This window comes from Herpailurus yagouaroundi, unplaced genomic scaffold (assembly GCF_014898765.1).
Source record: "Herpailurus yagouaroundi ecotype Mexico unplaced genomic scaffold, PumYag 140, whole genome shotgun sequence".
NCBI classification, from domain to species: Eukaryota; Metazoa; Chordata; class Mammalia; order Carnivora; family Felidae; genus Herpailurus; species Herpailurus yagouaroundi.
Window position 1 is genome coordinate 48753725 of NW_024412395.1, and position 22347 is coordinate 48776071.

At 37.4% G+C, this 22347-nt stretch overlaps 1 protein-coding gene across 2 annotated transcripts in view; it reads left to right on the forward strand.

The window, feature by feature from the left end:
• The first annotated feature begins 6 nt into the window (after positions 1-6).
• B3GALT1 (beta-1,3-galactosyltransferase 1) overlaps positions 7-22347 on the forward strand; it is a 524490-nt gene continuing 502149 nt past the window's right edge. For both annotated transcript variants that reach the window (XM_040475283.1, XM_040475280.1), the window contains exon 1: positions 7-153. The gene's annotated coding sequence lies outside the window, so the exon portion shown is untranslated. The remainder of the gene's footprint in view (positions 154-22347) is intronic.

A 22347-nucleotide genomic window follows, 5' to 3' on the forward strand; every position in this document is an offset into this window, starting at 1 on the left:
ACAGAGCACGAGGAGGCGGAGGCGGCGGAGAAGTGATGCTGGCACCGGGGATCCGGGCAGCGGCAGCGGAGCAGCAGCATCTCCGGGACCTCGGCTGCAGCGTCCCTGTGGCCCGCGGGCCAGCCAAGCGGCGGGAGACCTCGCGCCCCTCGGGTAAGATCCGGCCCGGCGGCGCCCGCGCGCCCCCGGGACCGCCGGTGTTGTCTTTGGGGCTTGCGAGGCTCGTGGTGCCCGGGGCATCCTGGCAAGGGTGTTTGGGACCCGGACAGCGAGTCCGGACGCACGGCTAGGCTGAAGCCCGCGCCGGTGCCACTCCTGTTCGTGCGTTCTCCCCTCGGCGCGGACACACTTTGATAGCGCGGGGATGGCATTGTGTGTGTCCATGCGTGTGTGGGCGCGCGCCTTGGGGCACTTGGCAGGGAGCGCGGTGGGTGTCCGCTGACGTGAACCCGCGTCCTTCAGGGAATGAGGCTGGGATGGAGTGAATAGGTTTGCCTCCCCGCTCAGCGGGAGGGAGAGCACGCGGAACGCACGGGGAAGTCCACGATGGCTCGCAAAGAGCCGGGCAAATTGAACTTTACTGCCTGAATGAAAAGAGGGAGCTGTGTTCCGGCGCGCCAGGGGACAGGCGCATTCACCGAGGCTCCCCAAAGTCCCACTTTGCGCCGGGGACTTCAAAAGGGACCGGAGGGGAGGGGAAAGTAACCCTGAGTCCGCCTCGCTCAAGAAAAGGACCAAAGAAAAGGAGGGATGCAACTAGGCTTGGGGAGTGGCGGCTTTTTGTCTGGCGCTCCTTCTGGGAAGCTCGCTACACTTTTCGGGAGCGCAGATTTGGGGGTGGAGAGAGTCCTGCTTTGAGGGGCGGTCAGAGGCTGCTTCTGGCCGGCGCCGGCTTGGGGCACGGGTGTCCGCGACCCCGCTGGGCCGCCGGAGCGGGGCGGGGCTCGAATGCGCGTCCAGGTGGAGCCATTGCCTCCCGGGGCTGCCTTGGCCCGGCTACCTTCCGGGGTCGGGACCCGGCGGCCTGCAGCACCCGGGGCAGCTGCGGACTGCGGGCGGCTCGGTTCTCCGAGAAAGTTCCGGCCGGCTGCGATCTGGGCAACCCGACCTAGAGCACGTTGACCACGAAGTGTAACTAGGTTTACGTACCCAGCTTCCTCCAGTGCCGACGCTGCTTTTGTTTTATATTAAATTATTTTTATTTATTTTTTGTAAAGCTAGTGGGAGTTGGACCCTCGCTGCGAACCTTTCTGTAAAAGGCGGATTTTATGCGCCGCTGTAAATGTTTGGTGCTGCTGGGCTAAGTCCGAAACTCCGTAGCTCGGTGTAGTGGTTTCTCCATCCCTCTTCAGGACGCACAAACTTAGTCTTGGCGATTGTTTTGTATGTGGCCTGTGTCTCGGTAGGAGTCTCTGCTAGGGAAACTTCCTGAAATATCTCGGCACTAAGGAACTGTCCCCATGCTGACGCAGATGGAGAGAGGCTGTGGTCCTTTACAGAGGCGATGGGGTTGCAGCGGGAGATGGAAGTGGAGAGGGCAGCTCCCAGCTTGCCAGCTAGAATCTTTGGAAACATAAATTGGCTCAATACAGGGAGCCGGATCTTGAACTGAGAACAGCACTTTCCCTGTTATGTAGCTCCTTAATCTCTTTCACTGGCAGAATCTGTCGCCCCCAAACACAACACAACAACACAACAAAAATAAAACCCCAACCCAAACAGCAGAAACCACTTTGGTCGGCTCATTTCTGATTTGGTAAAGCAGAGAAAACTAAAGTAAGATACCTAATTAGAAATACTGTACACAAATCAGGAGGGAGCTGTCCAAAATGTCAGCACTCTTCACGTTTTTAATTGTGAAGATTCCATTTTCATCCAATTTCGTAATGTAAATTATTGTGTAGAGGGTGAATCACTTACTGGTGAACTAACCGTGATGTTAGTTTTGTGTCCGAAGATGGTTCCACATTTTTCATCACTTAATTCCTGAACTGCAAATGGAATTTTTAATACCTGTAGTTGAACACACTTATACATTACATTTGGGTTAGTAGGAAATTGGTAGTAAATATTTTCTCCTTAGTAGTCATCACATGTGGTTTAAAAGACGAGTTTTCTGATATAATTCAAGAGTGTATAGCTTGTGGTTTTGTGTTTCAACACAAATCTACCTGCTGCCAGGTGATTATTTCAAAGTTGCAATATTTTAGTTGTTGTAACTCTCAGGACTTTATTAAGATTCTTCAGCACATTAAGGAGTTGGTTTTAGCTTTGTGTTTCATTTATGCAATGCTATGAGGTGGTAGAACTGTTTTCCCCTGTGGGTTGATATGGGGGAGAGAGGATTAAAATGCATTATGAATTATTAATAATTTTAAAATAAGATAAATCAAAGCCAAGTTACCAGTAATAAAAGTAGAACTTTTAAGGGAAATTTTAACTACTTAGCTGAGAAGATGGTTTTTCACATTGCTGTCAAGTAACATCTTGTAAATTCACTGCATTATGTATTGGGGTAAGCCACAAGTCTTTAAACAGAAACAGAGCTTTTGTACTCATTTTTAAGGAGTGCATGTGTGTTTTTAACCAGGGGCACTTTTATTTGGGGACATTCCCCCCCAAATAATTAAGTACATTTTTTAAACCATGAGGGGAAAATGTAATCCAATGCCGAGAAATGTATCAAAGGACATAAATATTAGAATGAAGCAGTAGGGTCTGTGTTTGACTGAAAGCAGAAATGATGTGAGATGCTTGTGTGGTGGGGGAGAGGCTTACAGGAGGTAATAGTGCTGGCCACTTAGTTTATACAAGCGATTCAGGTTCTGCCACTTCTGCAAATTCACTTCGGTTTTGACTTGTTTTGCTGCAGGGCAGCCCATGAGCTCAGACTGCCATCTTTTTCACACGGATTTTAGTAACTTAGGTAAATGTCAACTTGTCAAGACTCTAGGCCAGTAAATTCACTTTTTGACCTATGCCAGATTTTAATTTCAACACTGCATAACTTTTCTAAAAAGATCCCATTTACTATACATAGCAATGCAAAAACACCATGATCTTATTAAATAAACATATTTGATTTGTCCAAAAGAGTCATGATTAGAGTTTCTACATTGTTAGGTAAGATAGTGAGGTTTATTTAATTTTATTAATAATAATTTGTTTTCATTTCAGTAATGAAATTACTGTTTTCTATTGAAAACTAACATATTTAGGGGAATTAAATACCTCAGCCAATTAGTTTATCAGAAATTCATTGCATTATCTCTCTCTCTCTCTCTCTCCCCCCCCACCTCTCTCTCTCTCTCTCTCTCTCTCTCTCTCTCACACACACACACTCACACACACACACACGCACATACACATATACTGGAACCACTCTCAGGAGGAATGTAACCACCTTGCATTAGAAACAAATTAACCAACTGAACCTGAATGATGAAAAAGGTACTTTATAAGACAAAAGTTCATCCTAATTATGATACTGTTTTATTCACTTAAAACTTAACAAATTGTACTGTGTTCCTACTAGGTGCAAGACACTGTTCTAGTTGCTTTGACTATGTTAGAAAATAAATCAGACAAAGACCCTTGCCTTCATGAAGCTTGTATTTTACTGGAGTGAAATAGATCATAAACAAAAAATATAATAAGTAAAAAAGCTTGAGGAATATTTCTCTCTCCTCCTGATCTATTTTTTTCTAAATCTCCACCCCATGGTCCAGTCTCTTCACATCTTATTTTCTTTCCAATTAATACACACCTACCCCCACACCTACACAAATATACTCGAATTAATCTAAGAACTGGAAAGTAATAGTGGTGATAATCTAATACATGTTACTCCTGAGTTGATAGATCCGAACAATAACAGCACTATATGAGGAAGGTTAAAAGTAAGAGAGGGGTTCAAAGATGGTTAAGTAATGAACTGACAGAATTATCTGTCCTTTAAAAATTCTTTAAAATCAAATTATATTTTTCAGAGGAACTAAAATGGGAAACATTCTTTAACAAATTTATTTCAAATTAACAACATCTTAAAAGACATTTGTAAGTACCCAAGATCAAATCTACATAACCTCATTTAAAGGAGATGAATGAATTAGAAGTAGTAAGGAAAGATCCCAAAGCATAATTTTAATGCGAAAACTTCTTCCAAATTGAGAGTGACATATTCATGTACCTCTGTGAAAGTTGATCAAAAATCCTAGCATCTGAGGTCAAAGTTTCCCTAATGTATTTGCATCAGAAAAAAGACTCATAATCTGATTCTCCAATAAGAAATGGCAAAATACTTCAAAAATTTCAAAATAAGGTTGTCTTTAATTCAAAATCAATGTGGTTATCCAATCAGTCCAATTATAGATGAAACTTTGTGATATTTTCCCAAGTTCTATTATGCATAAAACAGTGTGCAGCTATAATTCAAATTTCACTTTTTGTGCTTTCCATGTAGTTATTTTCTTTAGAGCCTTGAGCTTACATCTCCAAAGACTTGTTATTTTTGTTTTGACCCTCATATATAGAAAGTCAAGAATCTAGCTTGACTTTCAAAAATTGGTTCATGAACAATTTTTTCATATTGGAGAAAGGCTGAAATTGTATGCCCAAGAAACCATACTATATACTGAACTAATGCCAACTTAGTCACAAGTTCTATTATGACAAGATATTAGCGCTGACACAGTACTAACAGTCATTTCTGAGTGGATTTTCATCATTTAAGAAAAATCTTCAAGATTGCTGTTAACAATCGAATTTTAGGAGATGGGAAAAAGTCTCCTGATAATACTATCTCAACATTTTATTTATCTAGATTTAAGAACGTATATATTACCAGCCTACACCTTTGCCTTTTTTGCCTGGTTTTGTTCTGTTCTGCCCCAAATGCAAAACTCATTTTAAAAAGGCAAGGAAACCGGGGCGCCTGGGTGGCGCAGTCGGTTAAGCGTCCGACTTCAGCCAGGTCACGATCTCGCGGTCCGTGAGTTCGAGCCCCGCGTCGGGCTCTGGGCTGATGGCTCAGAGCCTGGAGCCGGTTTCTGATTCTGTGTCTCCCTCTCTCTCTGCCCCTCCCCCATTCATGCTCTGTCTCTCTCTGTCCCAAAAATAAATAAATGTTGAAAAAAAAATTTTAAAAAGGCAAGGAAACCAACCAGCAGTTATCATACCTTGCACACAAGCCAGTTCTGGGTGATTATAAAAATGTTGGGTGAGAGCTAAGCAAGAATCAGATATTTAGACCTGGGGAGAATCCAGGTCATCAGTCCAACCTCCACTAGGTATAAGGAAGAACTGTGCTCCAGGAAGTTGATAATTGCCTAAAGTCAGTTGAAAGTAGAGCCAGATCTAGAAACACCCCTTGTCAACTACTAGGTGTCTAAGTTCATTCGCTCCATGTCAGTTGCCCATTAAACAGCTCTGTATTTTGTAAAATAGTAATGTTAAGAAGAAATGACTGTACCTACCAATTTGTACATCTAAGTGTTTTAATATCTGACATAATACTGCATTATATTAATATTATGTTGGGATCAAGAAAATGATAAATTGGATTGCATTTAGAGATGTCATCTAAGATTTATAGGGCTAGAGGTAAGTTTGCATGTAAAATATTTGTACTTTATTCAGCTGTTGTGTCTATGGAATTCCTTTTAAATATTTATGTCTCTAGCATAGGATTTTTTTTTTTATTTCCAAAGGTCTGTGGGCCTCAAAGAGATCCATAGGTGAGCTTTAGGGACTCTAAGAAATGCCAAAATTGTTTGCAAGCTTTTTGCATTCTCGAATGTTCCATAGTAAGGAAAAAATGTTAAGAAAAGCTTAAGAGCTACTGCTCTAAGTTAGCTTAAAACAAAACAAAACAAAAAAATACAAACAAAAAAGCAGGTGGAAAGGGGAACTTGTATGGATAGGGAGAGGACTTTAAAGAATTAGTACTTTCCCCACTCAAGAAGAAAAAAAACCCCTCCTGCCAGACTCCATCAGAAAACAGCTTCCACAGTGGTGTGAAGAGACACTTCATTGTCCTAAAATGCAAATTTGCAACTGAAGAGATGGTATAAATCATGTACTTATAAAATGGTACTTGGTTTTGAGTTAGTTATTGCACTTAGCATTTTGTTTGGTCTTTGAGTATGAAGTTTTTTCATGACATACATAGATTACATCAGGGCTGAATCAGTTCTTCACAGGACAATAAAATGTGTGGGTGGTTTTCCCCAGGGCCCTTAGCACTTAGCAGTCAAAAACAATGGCCAGAAATAGTTTGGTTGTAAACAATTAGTTATAGTGTAAATGCTATTAGACAAGAAAAATTACACTAAATGTACCCAATTCATTATGAATAGGGAATATGATCTAATAGACTCCACTCTACATTTGTCTGTGCCAGAGTGCTGGTGAGTTCCTACCATAGCCTAGCCCATCACTACTTTAGTTTCTGTGTCTGTAAAATGATAATAGTATTATATACATGTATACACATATATAGACATTCACATATCTAGATAATCCAAATTAAAAGCCAAAGAGATTATTGTAAGATTTAGAGATTCTAAAGTTCCTATGGAATAGCAAACAGAATAATGGAATGTGAAAAATATACACTCCCTATCTCACACCACATTCCAGAATAAGTGACAGATGAAGTGAAGGGTTACTATAAAGAAATTCTGAATCAAGTTAGAAGAAAATAAAGACTTCACAAACACAAATATAATGGGACAAATATAAAGATATGATCTTGTAAAATTTAACAGTTTCAAGTCAGAAGCCAAAAATAAACCAAGAAAATATTTTGAACACATATTGCTAATAACAGTTTCATATTCACTGTTACAAAAACCTTTTGGTGTTTTCTTCTGTTAGAGGACTTACCTCAAAATATTGTGATTCCTGGCTCATATCTATTCCCTTTATCACCTGAAAACTTCTTGAAAAGAGAGATTTATGTTCATCATTTTCCCTAGTGCCTTGAATATATTTGGGGAGCAATAGGCATAGTTATTGACTATTAAAAATTATAAGCATACCAGTAGAAAAAAGGACAAATCATAGTTTATAAAACAGAAATATATAAGGTTAATAAGCATCTAAAATTTTAACTTCAAAAGTAAAGGAACAAATATTTAAATGATAGTACTTTTTAGCTCATCAAAGTAGCAAAGGTTACAAGTGAAGTTTGGCTCATTTAACAAAACCTGTTTCTCCTAAATTTCTGGTAAGGCTCTTCATTGGTGTTTACAGAATTCTTCTGTTGCATACTACAGAAATTAACTATGGCTAACTTAAATAAGATCCACCCCAAAGGAAGGTATTTGGTAGCTTACAGAATCAAAAGAGAGGAAACAGAGTAGCTACAGAAATCACAAGAGAAGGTGATGAAATCTTTGCCAGGTACCATCACTGGGATGAATGAGCATCAGTCCTTTTCTGTCAATGTATCAGTTTGCTCCAGAACCAGATTCCTGGAATGAGAAATATGACCTAGCTTAGGTTTTATGCCTACACTTTAGTCAGTGAATCACTGGGCAGTCCTATCAAGAACACATTCAAAGGAAAATCAAGGCACTCTTACCAGCAGAAGGGAAAAAGGACTCTGGACAGGTAAAACTAAAAACAAAACAAAACAAACAGATTTCCACTGTGTGTATCAAAAGCCTTAAAAATGTTTCCTTTGCTTCAGTAATATCACTTCTAGGAATTAATTCCATGTAATTAATCAGAAATACACAGTTTCATTAAAATGCCATTTGTAGTAGTTTGATAGAAAAAAAGAATCTATTTGGCCAATAATAGAGTGATTCAATTATGGTATATAATCATGATATTGAAAGATTTTGAAAATAACTTTAGAAAATGTTGATGAAATAAGTGAAAAATACAGAATGTAATATTATGAAGGAAGAACTGACATTTGCATATATAAAAAGGCTTAAATAAGATATGAACATTTGTTTTGGGGGAATACTGGGATTATGGGAATTTTACTTTTAAGTATAGAAAAAATATTTTTTGCCAGGAGCAGGCACTGCTTTACTAATCACACAAAAATCTACACTAAAACAAACAAAAGAATAATTAGAGGAATGATAGTGGCTTTGGGCGTCCATACAACTATGTTGGAAGCAAAACATTGGACTGGTATATTTAATTTTGAAAGGAAAGGAGCTAATTGTACAATACTCCTTTTTCCACATTGTTTGTTACTATAAGTGAAATTTGGCTAGGTTTCCTACTTTGATAGTCAGGAGTCATTTTGGACTTTGCTTCTCAAATCTTTATCTCTGTAATAGAATTGAAAATGTATTTGCATTTTACAGGTCAAATGAAAAATTCTTATTGGCATAGCAAGTTAACAACAGAATAAAAGTGATTACATGTATTGATATGTGTGTGTATCTCATCAGTTATTCTGCTAATCCTCATTAACTTGTGCTTAAATTGAGACAATATGAGCTATTATAGCTTAAGATAAATTATAGGCTGCTCCAGTTATTTATTAAGTACCATGAAAGATTCTGTTAAATATCATTACAATAAGACAGAAAACCGTGCTTCCATATATAAATCAGAAAGCAAATATAGCTGAATATTTTGATTTTTTTTTCTTTTTGGTTCATACCTACAGCTCAGAAATAATAAGTGAAGAACAAAGGGGTCCAGATATGGCAGTGGGTGGAATTTTCTTAAAAGCCTAAGTGCATTGTAATTATAATACATTTTGGAATAGTAGTTTACTTTGGCATTATTGGCTGAGCTCTGTACAGAATGACTTTGATGATCTCATGAATTATACTTGAACAAATAATGCAATTATTTGAAAAGAACAGAAGAGGAAGAAGAATTGGCTGATCATTTGTTCCCTCTAATAGTCACTGCCTTGTGGTTCATGGGAATGTGCAATCTGATAGCTAGTTCCATCCCAGCATATAAGATAGGGCCAATTTTGTTGTTATGTTCTTTTGTTAAATGATATATCTAATTTTTGAATGGATAATATACACATGGTTCAAAAAATACACAGTAAAAATTCTCTCTCTCTCCTATCCTTGCCCTGTACACCCAGTCCTCATCACCCCAAATAGGTAACCACCTCATTTGTTTCTTAGTATCTTTTCAGAGATTGCTAAGTGCGTGCAAACACTAAATTTTTCAACTTTTTTTTTCTTTTTTTCTCAATTTTTATACAGATGGTAACATTTTATATACATGCTTTGCTTCCTACTTTTTAAACTCAATAATCTTGGAGGACTGTCGAAGTAGATACGTAGAGTTTCCTCATTCATTCTTTAAACTCTATTACATTTGTCGGAAGTACTATAATTTATTTATTATTTTACATTTCCCTCCTGATGGTAAAATTTTATTTTCTCAAATGTTTTGGCTAACACAACCATTGCTGTCATGAGTAATCTTGTACACATTATTTCACGGGTATGAGAGTCTATAGGACCTAGAAGTGGAGTCACTGGTTTCAGACATATGTGTGTTTGTTTACTTTGAAAAATGTATGTTTGTTTGTTTTCACATTTAATTATATTGCTTTTCTTGTCTTCAATTGCATGATTAATAATGCTGAATTAGCCTGAACCAAAGACATCAATTCATAACATTTCCCTAGACACTCCCACCCGGGTTTACACTTCTCTATCAGCATGCTCTGGAGGTATGCAGTTTATCGGGAACTCATCTTGTTTGGTGATCTAGCATGTGCATAACTGTCTTGATCACAAAGAGAGCCCCCTAAAATGGGGAGATTTTGTCAAGTTGTTCCTTAATGTCAGGCATTCTCTTTTCCTATCTCTGGTCTTCTAGACTAATAAATTATATGAGCAATGTGAGCACTTCCTATTCATCTACTAAATGACAATATTAAAAATAATCATGTCCCATGTTGGCAAGGATGCAGTGAATTTGGTGCTTTCAGAGACTGTTCGTTGCAATTAACATTGGCAGAGCCGTTTTGAAAAGCAATTTGGCAGCATATAGGGGGAAAAAAACTACAAAAATATTCATACTGTCTGATCCATTAATATTCCTTCTGGGATCCTATCCTAAGGAAATAGTACAAAATATGGAAAAGGTCTTATGTTTGAAGATGTTGATAGATATATTATGTAAAATATAAAATCAGAAGCAACACAAATGGTCAATAATACACTTAGGCATGTACAATTGAGGGTAACATACAGCCATTAAAAGTAGAATTGAGGCTTATAATAAAATAAAAATACATATGCTATCATGTTTCTTGGGGAAAATGGTACAGAATTACGTATGAGTCCTATTATAGCTATGTAAAACCTACACATATGGACACTGAAATTATAAATGTGTTATCAAATGGTGGGAAAATAGGTGATTCCTTCCCTATCTTTTCATCCCCAGTTTTCTAGAATATTTTACAACATTTTAAATTTAAAAAAATGAAAAACATAATTAGATTTTCCCTTTTGTCTTTGATATTTTGCACTGAATATGAATCAAAGCTTTTGATGGTTAACTTCTTTGCCACTATTCAGTGATGTGAGATTTTTCGTCTTTCTTGTACAGGTGAGTTCATCCTAGAGTGTGCAATGCAATGCATGTTGTTTTTAGGAGTGTTCTCTTACTCCTTTCTGTACATCAAAAGACATCTTAATCACTAAACTTCCTTTCAGTCTTATTCCTTGTGATGGATATTTTTTTCTCTTTGGGAGAAAAATTCAAATATTTTGAACAGTCTTGAACTTGCCTATTGCCTACTTCTTAGACTTAATCTCCTAACATTCTCTCCTCTGCTCACTAAGCTTCTATCATGCTGATCTTTCTCCTTTCAAACATGCTAAGCCAAGTCAGACTATCTACTAATTCTTTATTAAATTCTACATATTTCATTAAAATATACACAGGGAAAGTTAACAACATAGCAAATATATCTTGCATATAGGCATACCCCATGGAATAGATGGACACTAGATAAGATTGCCCATGACAGTTGTATATCTTTGAGAAAGAGCAAATCACTAAAATATAATGAGAAAAAATACCTTTTTTTTTTTAAACTTAGGACTTAATTTAAGTTGAAATGAAGTAGGAAGGAAAAATGTGAAGTATGTTTTTCCCCCACTAGCTTTTTGGAAAATGAATGTGGCGGCATTATCTCTCTTTACTGAAGTGCATTTTATATCCTGGACTATCTTGTTATCTTTGCCCAGTTGATTATCACATTATCTTCAAAATATTAAGCTCACAGTTGATTTCAAGGAGACTGCAAAGAGAAGAGTGTCATATCATGTTTGAAGCACTGTTTTACAGTTCTATCTACTTATATTTCCTGTCAAGTGAACTGATTTTGAATTTCTTCATAACAAAGACATTATTTTCTGAGATGGTGCACCAATGAGTAATGGGATCGTTTTGAAGTCACAGTGGAAAGAAGTGCTTTCTAAAGACTTGCTTTGTACGATGCCCCATCCATGGCCAGCCAGGACTATCATCTGAGACTGGGTCAAATTTTAAAGAATCCATTCTGTTTTGCTTCTAAGTTCTGGAACCTCCCTCTACTGTACACTTCAGCCTTATCACTACCAAGATCATCCCTTTCATTGTCTTTTCCTAGTCGAACTCAGAGATTTCACTTCCAGACAGCTTTAAGGAACTAAGGTTGGAGCCATAAAGCCCCTTGAAAATGTTGGCTTGATACCTTGCTTACAGAGTTCCCAGCAGCCTCCCCAGGTGAGTAAAGAAGGTCACTTCCTGGCATGTGCAGGAACCTCAGGATATCTTGGGGACCTCGTGAAGAGGAATTCATCCAATTCTACAGGTATTGCAGGTCTGTCTGATGGCAAGTATTTGGCTTGGCTTCTGGCCTGGGGAGACTACTAAAAGTTCAACCTGGAGATTCCTTATAAAAGGTTCCAGCAAAGCAAACTTTAAAAGATCCTCATGATCAATGGCTATTCTTGCTGAGCTTATATAAATAATTAGGCCAGGTTTGTTAAGACTGGACTTGTTCTACAAATGCACTGGTCTTAATTTGGATATCTCTGGAAAGGGAGGATTTTAGAGAGAAAAACTATGTTTCAACAATGCACTGTTATGGATGTTAAATTCTAGTTCTGATTGTCTTTAAATGTTTGTTTGCCTAAACTAGACAACTTGAGGTAAACTTCAGAAAAATTGTCACAGTATTTCATGTATAGACAATCTTCTGTGCTGTTATTCTGTGGGGATAATAATAAGACCCATGGGCATATGATTATTTAAACAACTGGAAAACGGGATGGATCTCTAAATATGCAAACCACATCCTCCCTAAACCTGATCTGACAATTACCAGAAACCCACCCCTTTCGAAGACTTGGAGGGGGACTTCATAGATATACAACCAAGCAAAGGATTCAGGTACCTCCTTGTAATAATCTGCACATATTCAGGATGGGTGGAAGCCTTCCTGACCAGGACAGAACAAAGTCGTGAGGTGGCCAAAGCTCTTCCATGGGAAATCGTGCCTCAGTTTGGTCTGCCCTTAACCATACACAGTGACAACGGACCTGCATTTGTGGTGGACATTATACAAACCCTAACCAGGTGCCTCAACATTACCTGGAAGCTGCAACATGCATCTTAGCCTTCCGAGGGTACCAACCCCTAGAGCTAAAGGGTGATGCCTGCTAAAAAAGATTTTAAAAAAGGCATCAAAGGGGGGAATGTTGGGAAAATAAGTAAAGTTAGGTACCATAAGATGGCCGATGGGACTAACTTAAGCTCTAGTTCCTAGCTTAGAGACTTCTGGGTTCATCTTCCTGCCCTGCTTGCCTTGCACGCTAAATTACTACTAATGCGTAATGCGGAAGTAAAAGGCAATAAATTGTCCCCCATGCTTGTGCTCAGGACTCAGGTCTCTGGAAAAGGATCTCCTCTGAGCCCGCCCATGTAAAATAAAACTCCGATCCACCAAGATCTCTGAGTGCCACTTGGTTTCTCCACCAGCGATCCAGCTATTCCGTAACACCAGCTATTCCAAATTTCCCACCAACGTCCATTGATAGCTTGAAGTTGTAAGTATCTTTATTAAAAAAGACCTTCAACCGCTTTTCAAGCTCTAAAAACATATTCATTTAAAGTTACATTTATAGATAAATGTCCAGCCCATAATTAGGAGGGAAGACAAGGTGCCTGGGTGGCTCAGTCAGTTAAGCATGAGTTAGAGACCCACATAGGGTTCTGCACTTCTCTCTACCTCTCTCTCAAAATAAATAAATAAATAAATACATACATACATACATACATACATACATAAGCAAACAAGCAAGCTTTTTTTTTTTTTTTAAAGGAGTAGGGATGGCATAAGAAGGTTTGCAAATAAAGTTAAAATATCATTATAGTAAATAGGACAATAGTTCCGGTCTCGTTGAACTTTTTATTGAGAATAATAGTAACAGTAAATAAAAGGGGAGTGTTACTATGTGTTAGAGAATTGCTAATCATTTTACAGGCATCATATGAACTAATACCTAGTGAAACTAAGCCACACCTGGGTGGCTCAGTCAGTTAAGCCTCCAACTTCAGCTCAGGTCATGAGCTCACAGTTCGTGGGTCTGAGCCCCGTCTTGGGCTCTGTGCTGACAGCTCAGAGCCAGGACACTGCTTCTGATTCTGTGTCTCCCTCTCTCTCTCTGATCCTCCCCTGCTTGTGCTCTGTCTCTCTCTCTCTCAAAAATGTACATTAAAAAAATTTTTTAAGAAAACTATTAAAAAAATACTTAGCAAAAACTATTTAGGAGGCAGATGTCATTAACATTTCCATTTTATAAGTTGAAGCCGAGAAAAAGATATAGGTTAGGTAATAAGTCTCAAAAATGAGTTTTTGATAGAGCTAAGAGTTCAACATCAGATCCTCAACAAAAAGTGTACGGTTTTTGTTTATTGGCTTTTAGTATAGACTGATTGAATTTTCATCTTTTCCCCCTCTGCTGAACAAACCCAGTAAAGGAAGTGAAATTTAAAATACACAGGTACCTGGGTGGCTCATTCGGCTACATCTGACTCTTGGTTTCGGCTCAGGTCATGATCTCATGGTTTGTGAGTTCAAGCCCCATGCATGGCCCTGCACTGACAGTGTGGAGCCTTCTTGGGATTCTCTCTCCCTCCCTCTCTGCTTCCCCCCTGACCTCAAATAAATAAAAAAAACTTACAAAAAATATACACACACATACACATGCACACACATATGCATATATATGTATATATGAATATGTATATGTGTATCTATACCATTAGAAAGGAGATTTCAGGTGAACAGGCACAGTGTAGTCTAATGGAAAAACAACTCCATTTTCCTCTTACCTTGGCTATAATTTCTGTCTTATTCATGTAGTTTACTATGCTGTTTTATTATTCCATATTTCAGTTTAAAATTGGGAAATGAAATAAGGGATATTTTAAAATCAAATCAGTGGGGCGCCTGGGTGTCTCAGTCAGTTAAGCATCTATTTTGGGTCAGGTCATAATCTCATGGTTCATGAGTTCAAGCCCCACATTGGGCTCTCTGCTATCTGTGCAGAGCCCACTCTGGATCTCTGTCCCCCTCTCTCTCTGCTCCTCCCCTGATCATGCTCTCTCTCAAAAAATAAACATTTTTAAAATATAAATAAAATAAAATTTGAAAATCCTCCAATAACTTTCCCTTCAGTTTAAAAATGAAAGTAAGAGATCTGGCTGCTAAGCAAAGCTTTTGGGGGTGGGGGGAGGAGAGGAGGAGAGTGCGGAGTTGAGTGCATTGCTACTATTAGATCTTTTTTAAAGCCTCATTTTAAGGTGATCGTTTATTTTCCATTTTTAGTTGGTGATGGGAAAATGACATCCTATACTAAATTTTCCCCTATAACTCAGATAGGATTTGAGAAATACATTATACCATCAGTGGCTTGGCAAATATTTATGATGGCTGATCATCTTCATGTATATTAAATCCTAAAAAATACCCAAAAATATCTAAAGCATGATTTCAGTATTCATAAACTCGATGATTAACTCCTGTTTGAACTGAGGGCTTACACCTGAAGCCTTGTTCCTTCGTTCTTTTAGTGTCATATTAATTGTCATATTTATATCTGCAGCTTTACCAGTTGCAAAAGTAATTTACTCAGCAGGACCTAGCTTAACATCTAAGGGGCCATGAATCACCATCATGATTTTTTTTAAACTAAATACATTAATATTGTATTTCAAGAAACCGACTTCTCATAACTTATGATTGAAGGCTATTAAATGTAACCTGGTCTACTTTCTTACATCATACACAAAAATAAACTCGAAATGGATGAAAGACTTAAATGCAAGACAGGAAGCCATCAAAATCCTAGAGAGAGAGCAGGCAAGAACCTTTTTGACCTTCACCACAGCAACTTCTTACTCAACACATCTCCAGAGGCAAGGGAAACAAAAGCAAAAATGAACTATTGGGTTCTCATCAAAATAAAATATTTCTGCACAGCAAAGGAAACAATCAGCAAAACTAAAAGGCAACCGATAGAATGGGAGAAGATGTTTGCAAACAACATATCAGATAAAGGGTTAGTATCCAAAATCTATAAAGAACTTATCAAACTCAACACACAAAAAATGAATAATACAGTGAAGAAATGGGCAAAAGACATGAATAGACACTTCTCCAAAGAAGACATCCAGATGGCTAACAGACACATGAAAAAATGCTCAACATCACTCATCATCAGGGAAATACGAATCAAAAGCACAATGAGATACCACCTCACACCTGTCAGAATGGCTAGCATTAACAACTCAGGCAGCAACAGATGTTGGCGAGGATGTGGAGAAAGAGGATCTCTTTTGCACTGCTGGTGGGAATGCAAACTGGTGCAGCCACTCTGGAAAACAATATGGAGCCTCCTCAAAAAATTAAAAATAGAGCTCCCCTATGACCCAGCAATTACACTACTAGGTATTTTTCGAAGGGATACAGGTGTGCTGTTTTGAAGGGGCACATGCACCCCAGTTTTTATAGCAGCACTAGTGACAATAGCCAAAGTATGGAAAAAGCCCAAATGTCCACTGACGGATGAATGGATAAAGAAGATGTGGTGTATATATAATGGAGTATTACTTGGCAATCAAAAAGAATGAAATCTTGCCATTTGCAACTACATGGATGGAACTGTAGGGTATTATGCTAAGAAAAATTAGAGAAAGACAAATATATGACTTCACTCATATGAGGACTTCAAGATACAAAACAGATGGACATAAGGGAAGGAAAGAAAAATAATTTAAAAACAGGGAGGGGGACAAAACATAAAAGACTCTCAAATGTAGAGAACAAACAGACGGGTGCTGGAGGGGTTGTGGGAGGGGGATGGTGTGAATGGGTAAAGGGCATTAAGGAATCTACTCCTGAAATCATTGTTGCACCATATGCTAACTAACTTGGATGTGAATTAATAAATACATTTTTAAAAATGTAACCTGGTCTATATTTGATCCTAGATGCTCCAGAATAGGAAGGTTAGATTCAGCATTAATCATTATTACTCACTTTTTCTTTCCTCTCATTTGCTTTGCTTTCTTTCTGGTTGCTTCTTATACATCCAGTGCTAGCTCAAAACTAAATTAATGTACTATAGGATCCCCCCAAAATAGCAAGAGTTCAGAATTTCTGAGAATGAATAGATAATATATGAACACAGGAAAGATGAAAATTTAGAGTTTATGTATCTTAGAATTATATACCCACTTCTTTAGTATTACTCTGTATTCCTGAACCACTTTTTATGTGTGGCAGAATTAGTGTATGTTGTACACACAAGTAAATGTCCTAGTGTTCATAGTTACATTGACTTCCTCTTAAAAATTATGTAGACTTTTTTAATCTCAGTCATCTAAATGAGTTAGAAAGTATTCAACATCTATATTCTCTTATGCTTTTCAAATCACATTATAATTCCAAGAGCCCAATTCATTAACAATGAAGAGTGAAAAGATAAAAAATGACTTGTAAAAAAATTTAAGTTGATGACTTTGAAAAACTTAATTTGGAAAATGTATATATATATCTAAGTTAATATTGTATTTTCACTTTCATTTTTGAAATAGGTGTGCCATAAATAGAAAAAAGTATCTAGATACTTTTTCTGTTTATAAGTTTTATTAAAATTTTGTTTTTCAGCAAATGCTGAAGTGTTCAAAGCCAGCAGGAACTGCAGTTCAAATAAACTAATAATAAATGGGTTAATGAATATTTGGATATCATATGTATGCAATAAGTGTTAGTTTTAACAGAAATGTCAAATACATACCACAAAAATAGTAAACAAGAATATGTACAAGATTTTCTATGTAGACATCAAAAGCAAACTGTTTTTGCAATGTGCAGCATTGTTTATGATTTAATTTTTTTCAATGGGATGCATTATTTTCACTGAACAACTTCTATTTGCACTGGTGAACCAGTATCTTCCTTGTAGAGTATATTTGTGTGTGTGTGTGTGTGTGTGTGTGTGTGTGTGTGTGTGTGTGTCTGTCTGTCTGTCTTTGGCCTACGTTAAAAGAAAATAATTTAAAAATATTTAACCTCAATTACAGTTACGTATTCAACTATAGTTTATTTAGTCCCTATTATGTGCCAGGTACTGTTCTACTGAATGAGAATGCAGCAGTGTAAAAACAAAGCCTCTCTCCTCATGGGATTTTCTTTTTAGTTGGGGTGAGGAGTCATAGGACAGGGAGAGGGGACAGGACAGGGCAGGAGGAGAGAAGCAACAATCATATAAGGAATATAATGACACATCAGGTAGTGTGCTATGAATAAAAGCAAAAGCAGAGGAAGGGCATAGAGACTTTTGGAAGAATGAGCTATAGCTTTTAGGTAGGGTGGGTAAGAAAGGTTTTTCAGAAGATGTGATGTTGAGCAGAGACCTGAATTAAAAGAAGGACCATGCCATGTTGCGTCTGGTGAAGAATCCTCCAGGCAGAGGGGCTTGAAAAGGAATGAGCCTGGTAGATCAGAGACACTTTGGTCAACTTAGTGCTACTGGAAGGAATGAGTAAGGAAGAATGGTAGGAGGTGAGATTGGAGAGGTAGGCAGAGCTGGAGAATGAGCCCTTTGTAAGCTATGGAAAGGATTATGGAGTTTTACATGTGAACAGTAAGAGAGTTTTGACTGGGAAGATGGGTTGATAGGTTTCTGGCTGCCAGGTGTAGAATTGACAATAGGGGGAAAAAGCCTGGTAGGGAAACCATAGAGAGGCTATTTCAGAGACCCACGAGGGAGATAATTGTAGCCTTGGAAACATGGGCTAGAAACGCCTCAGCTGTGTTCAGGCACTTCTGAAAATGAACTTTCTTGTTTGCTAATGTCTCACTTTTTATTCTGCGTGTTACATAAGAATAATGACAAAAACCAAGGTGCTGTGGACTCAGTGGGGAACAGTATTGTACACTTACCATGTATGTGCATTTTATTTTTCCTAAGGCAGCTTATCAATAATAAAAACACTAAAGGATTTAGGTATGTGAAAATTAAATATGCTGTTAGCATTTCCACCCTTTCTTCTCTTTAGATTTAATTTCTACTCTACAATATACCATTTTATATGCCTTCTTCTCTTCCTTTGGCTCACTGATCTGCAAATTCTGAGTGGAGACCTACTCTGTGCTTACATACAGAATTGAATTGTGTACATAGATTTTATCCTTATTTTTTTAAATGTTTATTTATTTTGAGAGAGAGAGAGAGTATGAGTGGGGGAGGGAACAGAGGGAAAGAATCCCAAGTAGGCTCCATGCCATCAGCTGTCAGCGTAGAGCCTGAATGTGGGGCTTAACCTCATGACTGTAAGATCAGGCAGGACCCGAGCTGATGTCAAAAGCTGTATGCTCACCTGATTGAGCCACCCAGGCACCCAGGGATTTTAAAACTTTCTAATCAGTCTGGACTCTAAGTTGCAAGACAGAATTCCAATTCAAAATAACTTAGAAGAATTTCTTGGCTTCTTTAACTGAGTGACCCAAGGAATAAGTTCGGTTGTATCAGGATTAAGGTTTCAGCCAAGGATATGAAGGTATTCTATAACCCCACATCTTTGTATTATGGCTAACATCTGTGTAGTTTGATTTTCAGGCAGTTTCTCTCTCTTTCTCATACCTCACACTCCCACCTCCTCACACCACAACTGGCACTTTCCAAATTAAAGATGCCAGAAAAGGAGCGAGTCTCTTTTCCTCATAACTCTAGCAAAGGTCACAATTTGGGTCATGTGACTGAATTAATGTGATCAGAAGAGAGTGCTGCCTCACATTTGTTCTCTGGAACTACATATAAGGGCTGATCATGACCCTAACCAAAGTTGTTGAGGATACAAAAAGAAATTATATCCACTTCTTTTGAATCCCTCTATGGAGGGGGACTTACTGCAAATGAACTTCAGCTTTCTGGATTTCTTGGAAGCTACCACTCTGAATTTTGGGTTACTTTTTGTGAGAAGAAGTGTTTAGAGTCCAAGTTAACAGAACAAACTTCATTATCATTTGGATGAATGGAAAAATTGCCCAATGGCCGTTAGATAACAATGGGCAGATCATTTTCTGTTAAACATAGCTTTCAACGATGATACACACATTAATTTGAACCACCCTTTCCATCACCAACACAAATTGCATGAAATTTAAAAGAAAATGAAAACATTCTTAAAAATAACAATGGGTTATAGTGCTGAAATCTGGGAGAGGACAGCTATGTGTCTACCATTTGAGTATATTTTTATCATCAAAAGAAAAATGTCTGAGAGATTGAGTTGCAATTTCAGTGATCTTGTGGGTCTGGGTAGAATCCAAGAACCTCCACAGGGAGATTCACTAGCTAATCATCCTCCCCTTGGGACTGAACTTATAAAAATCTGAACTTTAGGAATAAGTTTTTTTGGAAGCAAACTTGTCTTTGCATCAGTTGCAACCCACCTGCACATTATATGGGTGGCCTGGAAAACCACAAACCTTGAAATCAGATTAAGGTGGTTCAAGCTGGCTAGCATCTTGATTGTCTGTCAGAAGAAAATGAAAATCCTCTCTGAGGGAAGTATCATCTTAGGCTTAAAATGTTTTAGTAAATAATTTTCACACATGATATTCAGTATACATTCTAATCAGATACACATTGACCAAGTCATCAAAATTGGCATTGTCAATGAAGGGCCAATGGTCAGCATGTACCTCCTGATATAGTGTTCTGAGAGGCAGAAAATATCATTTATGTAGTATTATAGCTCAGAATGTATAACTTACATCATTGGGAAACAACAGATAAAGCTTAATGAGGTCATTCTGTTTAAAAGAGGGAGAGCCAGACTGTTGCTCAAATATATCAGTGTCATAAAAGACAAAAGATGTGGAAATGTTCTGAATTAAAGGAAATTAAGGAGTCATGACAACTAAAATCTATACATGGAAAACATAAAAGAGAAACAAATGAGGCAGCTCAAAGTTATGGCTCTCTATGGCTTGTAGGTCTCTCATACATTTTTGTAGAACGTATATCAGAACTTCTGAATTGTTACCTATGCAAAGGTGACATAGCAGAATTGAAAAAGAATCATACTGAAATTATGAATTGAAAATACAGTAACTGAAACTGAGAATTTGCTCAACTGGATATAAAAGAAGAGGGACTTACCAAGTTGAAAGTTAAGGCAGTAGAAGCAATCATCATTGTCAGATGAAGGTAAAGAAAAGAGGGTAAGAGAACAGTGGGAGGGCCTTCCAAATTTTTAATAGAGCTTAGAAGAAAAGAAAAGAAGGAAGCAGAAGCAATATTTGATGATATGATGCCTGAAAATTTTCCAGAACTGACTAAAAATTTTAGTCCAAAGATTTAAGGAGTCCAAAGAGTCCCAAGTAATTAAAAAAAAAATAGATCATGCTTAGACACATCACAATAAAATTATAAAACCAGTAGTACAAGAGGAAAAACACAGCTTTCCTTCATAAATTAGATTAGAACATCTACAACACCAGTGGAAGCCAGAAAATAGTGAAATATTATAGTCAGTATAATGAATGAAAATAACCGCTTATCTATAAATTTATGCTCAATGGAAATATTGTTAAAACAACAGAACATAATAAAATGGAAAAAAGAAAAGAAAAAAAATCACCAAACAAAACCTGACTTCATCACCAGCAAACAACTGAAAAAGTTATTTTGTGTATGAGAAAAAATGATCCCACAGTACAGGAAACAATAAAGACCAAAAAAGGATGAAAAGTGTGTACATAAATTTAAATGAAATTTGGCATTATAAAACAATAATGAAGTTGAATAAATTGAATTGAGAGAACTACAATACACACCAAAAAATCATCTGAGTCAAGGGGAAATTAAGTGGAGTTAAATTGGCCTTTTTGGTCCTTGAACTGTCTGAAGAAGGACATACGACTTTGATACGTTGAGGATGTGTGCTATAATTTCTAGCATAAATCTGGGAGAATAAAAATTGCATAATACTGGAGGAAAAATGGAATGCTAACTAAACATTCACTCTAAAAGGAGACCAAAAAATAAAAATGGCAAATAATTATAGTACAATCAGAATAAATAGAAAAGATAAGATGGTCAAGTCATAACAGTATTTTGGTAATAACATAAACTGTAAATTGATTAAATGATGTCAGTCTCAAAGTTTTTTGGACTGTGTTAAAAAATGTAACGATGTAGAATTTACAAAGGAATATCTTTCCCCCCCCAAATATTCTTTTTTTGAAAGAGAAAGTTACCACTACTCACTGATTCTTGTGCAGGTATTGATGGCTTTTTTAAAGATAGCACATCAATTTAGGCATAGCTAATTATAAGAATTACACATCTATACATCTGAAAGAAATATCACACCAGTATTAATATTTAAAAATTATTTGTGATATAATCATGAGGAAAATGCAAATCAAAACCATAATGAAATAATACCACGCACTTGTTAGAATAGCTGTCATCAAAAAGATAAGAATCACAACTGTTGGTGAGGATTTGGAGAAAAAGGAACCCTTATGGACTGTTGATAGGAGTGTAAATTGGTACAGCCACTATGGGAAACAGTATGGTGGTTCTCCAAAAGACTAAAAATAGAACTATACTATAATCCAGCAATCCCACTTCTGGGGATATAGCTGAAGGAAATGGGAACATGGCACCAAAGAGATGTCTGCACTCCCATGTTCATTCCAGCACTATTTAAAATAACCAAAACATGGGAACGATGTAAGTGTCCATAAATACGTGAATGGATAAAGAAAATGTGTCTATTATCTATCTATCTATCTATCTATCTATCTATCTATCTATG